The sequence below is a fragment of the Echinops telfairi genome, unplaced genomic scaffold, assembly GCF_000313985.2.
Source record: "Echinops telfairi isolate 266 unplaced genomic scaffold, ASM31398v2 ScPeMD7_31;HRSCAF=116, whole genome shotgun sequence".
Taxonomy (NCBI): domain Eukaryota; kingdom Metazoa; phylum Chordata; class Mammalia; order Afrosoricida; family Tenrecidae; genus Echinops; species Echinops telfairi.
In genome coordinates this window covers 43,812,946-43,819,885 of record NW_022103928.1, presented here as the reverse complement: position 1 = coordinate 43,819,885, position 6,940 = coordinate 43,812,946, and positions in this window count along the sequence as shown.

Sequence of the window (6,940 nt, the reverse complement as noted above, 5' to 3'; positions counted from 1 at the left end):
AAATTAAAAAAAAGAAAAGACTCTCTATGGGAATTCAGTTAGAATGAATCAATTCTGTATTTCTTCCAGATGTGGAAATGAGCTTCAAAAATGGTAGAAAATCACCCCACAAGCTTTTTGGAAGCCTCCACTTACTAATGAAACAGGATGATTTTGCATCTTTGAAGTCTGATCTGGGCTCAAATTTGAGATTTCCCACTTTAATAACCCAGAGAAACTACATGTTCAATCATCTAGAGAAGCTTGTGCCTGAAGCAAAATGATTTACACAGATAACTGAATGTATCCTTACATTCAAAGCATTTACAAAACAAGCACAAACTTAAAATAAAATCCTTTAGATCGTTAGTAGAATAATACTAATCAAAATAAAAGTAATTTCACGGAGTTAAATGATTGCATTGCTGGGGTAATCACACAGTCTTAAACCTTAAAAACTCAATTTTGACCCTAGTCTGGATTTATCAAGGCATTGGACTTCATTTTGTTTCAAAAAGCAAAAGCAATAAAGATCTCACGACTGATAGTTAATCATTTTTGTCCTTGCCCTCTTCCTTGTCATGCTGGGGATCTACTTCACTTGGCTGACTTCAGGGAGATAGGGTGGGAGGAGGTGAGGTAATGGGGAAGAAAGAACAGAGAGCACGGGAAGGGGCGGCAGAAAAGGAGTCGTGGGGTGGGGACCAAGAGAAACATGAAAGCTCTTTAAACTTGGTGCAGAAAGGGAACCTGGAGAAGAGATTACATGCCGCTTAGGAAAGAAATGAGAAGAAAAAGAAGGGGGGCTGAGGGTGTACAAGGAGAGAAGGGGGATGAGGGTGGGAAAGGAAGGAAAGGGGTAAGTGGAGAGCAATTCAAGTGGGGACCGTGTGGCCACCAGGGAAAAAAAGCTGCGGCTGGCGAGGGCACAGCCCAGTGAAAGTGCGGGTCGGGTTCCCAGAAGCGGGAGAGCTGAAAGCAGAAGGCAGAGGGGAGGAAAGCCAGAGGAGGGAGAGCAGACGTGGTAGAAACATTAAATAGTGGGCCTTAAGCTACGGAGCGGGAGAGGAACAGGGCTGGGGGCGGGAGCCAGGGAGGAAGGGTGGCGACCAAGAACGCCGGGGACCTCAGGCGGCACCGAGCTGCCGCGGGGAAGCGGCTGGGACTCTGCTTCGGGAGGGAAGCCGGGAGGAGCAAGGCGCGGGCCAATGAGCGGGCGCACGCAGCGGGGGCGGGCCCTGGTGGGGAGCCGAGCTCCGAAGACCAATGGGAGCGCGAGCTGGGGGCAGGGAGGGGCCCGGTGGCGGCGCGCGCGCGCGGGGCTCGGCTGAGGTGGGGCGCTTGGGGAGAGGTACCCGGAAGGGGTGGGGGTGGGGAGCCGAGCTGACAACCTGTCAAATCCACTTCAGGACAAACTAGGTCACGCGCTCCCCGCGCCGGGCGCCCCCGCGGCGAAGGAGGCGGAGAGCCGTCCGGGGCACCTGCCGGCCCCCCTCCCCCGACTCTCTGGGGCCCGGCCCGGCCCTCGAGCACCGCCTCGATCCTCCGCAGTCGGTCCTGCCGCAGCCACTCGTCTGGGCCGAAGCGCACGGGCGCCGGCTAGTGCCGGCCGAGGCCAGGGGCGGCCGCGGAAGTCCTCACAGCCCGGAGCCGGCCGGTGCCGCGGGAGGGGATGTGGCCGAGCACTGGTGCCACTCAGAAGTTTGGGACCCCTCCCTCGCACGCCACGCAGTCTTAAAGGGGGCACGGCGGCCGGCGCCCGCTCGGAGCGGAAGCGAGTGGACGGCGCACTACTTTCTGCGGAAGGATCGGCGGGTTTAAGACGAGCGACTGGACGCCCCGTTCCGCCGCCAGCCGGTCACCTGCGGCCGCCGGAGCGGGTCCCTGCGAGCGAGCGCGAGCGCACACAGCCCGAGTCCGACGGGCGCTTCTTTGTGTCCCCTTGTGTCACGGGGTTGATTCCAGGGGAGCCCTTTCTTCCCCTCGTCCGCTTCCACCCTTCCTCTGGCCGCTGACCAAGTAGTCTTCATGTTGGATGGTCCACGCAAATGACAAAGTCTCAGTTACAAGTCCACATAATCCAAGTCCCAGCGATAATAAATTAACGCACGCAAACACCATCATGTGATATTTATGCCCATGTAATTTTTCTGCTTATACGATACGTCTTTTTGAGGTGTTTTGAATGCATCTCTAATAAGTAACAGCACCCCAAACCAAACAAAATACAAACCCACTGGTGTCTATCAATTCTGACTCTTGACAGGACAGACCAGAATTGCCCCACAGGATTTTTTAAGGCTGCAGAATCTTCATGGAAACAGCAGCTGGTAGATTGGAACTAACAGCCGAGAGCATCAGAAGGCTCCTTAATAGAGAAATACTTTTATTAACATATTTTATTCATAATTATTTCTCGACGCAAGTTTGCTTCGGGTTTTTGCATTGAATGGACAGTAAATGCAATGCTTTGTTCATTGCTCATTACTTGGCCGTTTAAATTATGTTCATTTTCCTCCTGAACAAGGTGCTGCTTTATGTTAAATAGCAAAAATCAATTTTTTTTTAACATTTTATTAGGGGCTCATACAACTGTTATCCCAATCCATACACACATCAATTGTGTAAAGTGCACTTGTACATCGTTTCTCAAAACATTTTCTCTCCATTTAAACCCCCGACATTAGGTCCTCAAATCAATTCTTTTACACTTCCCTAAATTGTATAAATCAAAGTGTAAAAACATTAAATGGCTAAAATTTGTGAATTTGACAGAAATTATTTGAAATTTACAATATCACAGTGAAATGGAATAAATAACATTTTACTTCATTCAAGTAATTATTTTTTTTCCAAGTAAGATTCTTTTTTTAGTCATTTTATTGGGTCAAGTAAGATTCTTTAAACAATTAAAAAAAATACTTTTATTGGGGGCTCTTACATCTCTTATCACAATCCATACATTGATCTATTGTTTACACAAATATTTTATTGAATGTTTATATGGGAAGCATTGTGCTTAAAACATTAGTTTACAATTGGATATTTCAAAAATAAAATACTTTCATTTTCTTTTAAAGTCCCAAACCCAAAATAAGCTCACTGCCATTTAGAAGATTCTGCCTCATAGAGGCCCTCTAAAGCAGTGATTCTCAACCTTCCTAATGTTGTGACCCTTTAATACAGCTCCTCATGTTGTGGTGATCCCCCAGCCATAAAATTATTTTCGTTGCTACTTCATAACTGTAATTTTGATACTTTTATGAATCATCATGCAAATATCTGATATGCAGGATGTATTTTCATTGTTACAAATTTAACATAATGAAAGCATTGTGATTAATCACAAAAACAATATGTAATTATGTACTGTGAAATATTTCTAATTATACATAAATGAAATTTTGTCTTGAAGCATGGTGTAGCATGGGTACAGTCTTCATGCCGGGTACTCATATGTGGGAGTATACGCATGTGGGTGGACCGGCCTGGAGACGGATAGAGGAGCGGTGTATCAGTTGGGTTCCTAAGACCACTGGAAATATGTGTTTTCTGATGGGCTTAGGCGACCCATGTGAAAGGGTCATTCGACCCCCAAAGAGGTCTCGACCCCCAGGTTGAGAACCGCTGCTCTACAGCATTTCTGAAGCTGTAAATTTTTACGGAAGCAGATAGCCTCATCATTGTTCTGTGGGGCAATTGGTGGGCTTGAGCCACCTGCCTCGCAGTTAGGAGCCCAACACCTACCCTACAGTGACACCAGGGCTCCTGTATTTAAATGTATTTTAGCTACTATGTTGGGGAAAATACAGAATACTTAGATCATCTGTGTACATAATGTACAGTTGTAAAACTGAAGATAAATATCATCAAGAAAGAAAACTATGGGTAGAGTTTAACAAGAATTAAAAATATCAACATAAAAATTAATACATTTGAAGAGCCCTGGTGACTTGGTGGTTACACACTGACTGGGCTGCTACCTATAGGGTCAGTAGCTCCAAACCACCAGTTGGTGTGGGAGAAAGACAAGGCTTTCTACTCTTGTAAAGAGTTAGTCTTGGATGGCCCTTCTTGATGCTCACTCTCATGAAGAGATTGCTGAAAATATGGGTGCTTTTGCAAAGTGTATTGAAGAAACTAGATGGTGCCCAGTTATTAGAAAGAATAGCATCTGGGGTCTTAAGGCAACAACTGGACCCCACACAGAAGTACACCAGTGTATGTGATCCAATGATTGTGAATGATAAAATACAAACCCAAAAGAGAATATCACAGCTTAAATTGTGAACACCTAGTTTTTTGAAAGTCTATGGATGACAGTGGGAGCCCAAAATCTATTCAGAGTTCATGTATGGATTAAGCCTCTGGTAAGTCCTCTCTGACGACAGACCAGGGATGTGAATAGTCCTTTTTTCACGCAGAGGACAGTGGTTTGTTTTATTTTTTTTCTGCCTTTTGTTGTCTGTTTTTCTGTATATGAAATCCAGGATGGGTAGAGCTATAGAGACGATAACTGCATTGATGGTTTCTTGGAGATTTTCATGGGAAGATTGGGGGTAGATGAGGAACAGATGAAAATGAATACAAGAAAGAAGGAAATGTTATGATTGCACTATTGAATTGTATGATACGTGAAATATATGCCAATAAAACTTTTTTAAAAAAAAAGTTAGTCTTAGAAACCCACAGAGGCAATTCTACCCTGTCCTTTAGGCTCGCCAAGAGTTGGAATCCACTCAACAGCAGTTTTTGTTTGTTTGTTTGTTTTGTCTTTACTACATTTGAAAAGCTAACATATTTATTATTTTATAATACAGTATTATCAATAAAAAGTCGGAATAGTAGTCCAATCTCTTTTATAAAAAATTAGAGTCTAGTAAAGCAACAAAAGACCTTTCATAGATGGCTATCATCTTTGTTTCTATTGCTGCTGCTGTTAGGTGCTGTGATTCAGCTCCAATTCAGTGACAGAATGTACAACAAAACGAACACTGTATGGTCCTGGGCCATCCTCACAATTGCTGTTTCAGCCCCTTGTTGCAGCCATTTGTTGAGGGTCTCTTTCCTTTTTGATCATTCTTTTCTTTACCAAGCATGATGCCTTTGTCCAGGGACTGGTCTCCCCGGCTAAATAGTTTGCATCTCCTGCTGTGGAGGAGCACCACTGAATGACCAAAAGAAGGGGACGGAGCCTTCTCCCCACTCCCATGTCTCCCCAGGCTTGCTTCGAAGAAGCAAGGCAGCTGTGTTTGTTCTTCTGAAGTCCATGGTGCTTTCAAAACCCACCGCCAACACCGTAATTCAAATGCTTCCGTTTTCCTCAGGTCTTCCTTATTGATTGTTCAACTTTGTTTTATTCAACAAACTGTGGGATTGACAACAACGAAGACAACACTGACAAAAGTTGAGAATGAATTCTTGTACAAGAATTGTATGCTGGAGGTTAGCCAGTAGACATTTTAAATTACATTAGTATGTAAAACTAAAGTTTATTTTTCATTTCAAACAAAATGCAATGCTAAAAATTATGTTAATTTTGCTTTAGCATAACATTTCTTAAATTGAATGTTTTGATATGATGTGTCACATCTCTTTTTTTAACAACCACTTTTATAAAAAGTTAACTCCTTCCATTTAATCTTCAAATATGAAAATCAGAAACATTTTTTCTTTAGGGTTCTTCTGTTATATCCCTTGATAGAAAATTCTTCTGTTATATCCCTTGATAGAAAATTCTTTTGGAATAGGCTAGGGAAATTAATTACCTTTATAAATAGAGTTACTGTTTTGCCTAAATATTTCATGTATCATTCTCTCTTTAAAAAACTTATAATTGTCTACTAAAATATCTTGGCACAGTTCTGTTTCTCAATTGGTAGTATATTTCCTGGAATAGAAGGAATGACCAGATAATCTCATTCTTTTAGGTGGGGGTCAGGTAGGGGTGGAGTAATTACCCCAGGGTCAAGATATCCTGATGGCAGCCTGACCTTTGTGATTGGAAATTCCCTTTGGACCAAAGTGGGCAAAAATTCTGTGAAGGGGAAATAAATATGCCTTGAATTAGCAGTTCCAAGCCAGCAGTCTACAGATGTGTTTTGTTGATCTCTCCTAATACTGAAAATTTAAAAAGTAAAACTACAACATTTGAAAATAGGAGAACAGATAAATGCATTACAGAATTGTTACTTCTCTTGAAATTGGAAAGAACTGGCTCCTACTCTTGCATGGTAACATTCGGCTATAGCTGACTGGCTGCTGCCCATTTAGGTGGGGGCCTACTCTCATTATTACTGCTCACTGCAGTCATCCACTTTAGCCATTTGTCTTCTGTAGGTTATCTGAAATGTGAAATAATTGTTACACACAGAGAGATGATCTTAGATTTTATTCTAGCTGATCTTGATTAACTCAGAAATGGGAAGGTGTCATGTCCCATTATTTTCAAAACCCATTGACTAGGCGTTGAACCTGGGTCTCTCACAGAGATGAGAATTCTACCACTGAACTACCAATGCTTTATAACCTTTGGTCTTCTGCTCTTGTTAGGTGCTGACTCATCATCACACTATGTCTAAGAGAATGAAAGACTGCCCGGCTCTGCCACCACCCTCACAATCATTGCTAAACTTAAGTCTCTGATTGGAGCCACCATGTCCATTCATATTGTTGAGGATCCTGAAAAAGTGCTAGTCTGTTCTTCGGTCTTCCCTGACCTTTCATTTTATTTTCCCCTGACCTTTCTTGACCTTATCCTAACCTTGTCCTCTCTTGATCCCCTGCTGTCATGATCAATGTCTTTTTAAAAAAATCATTTTATTATGGGCTCACACAACTCTTATCACAATCCATACATACATCAATTGTGTAAAGCACATTTGTACATTCATTGTCCTCATCATTCTCAAAACATATGCTCTCCACTTAAGCCCCTGGCATCAGCTCTTCATTTTCCCCC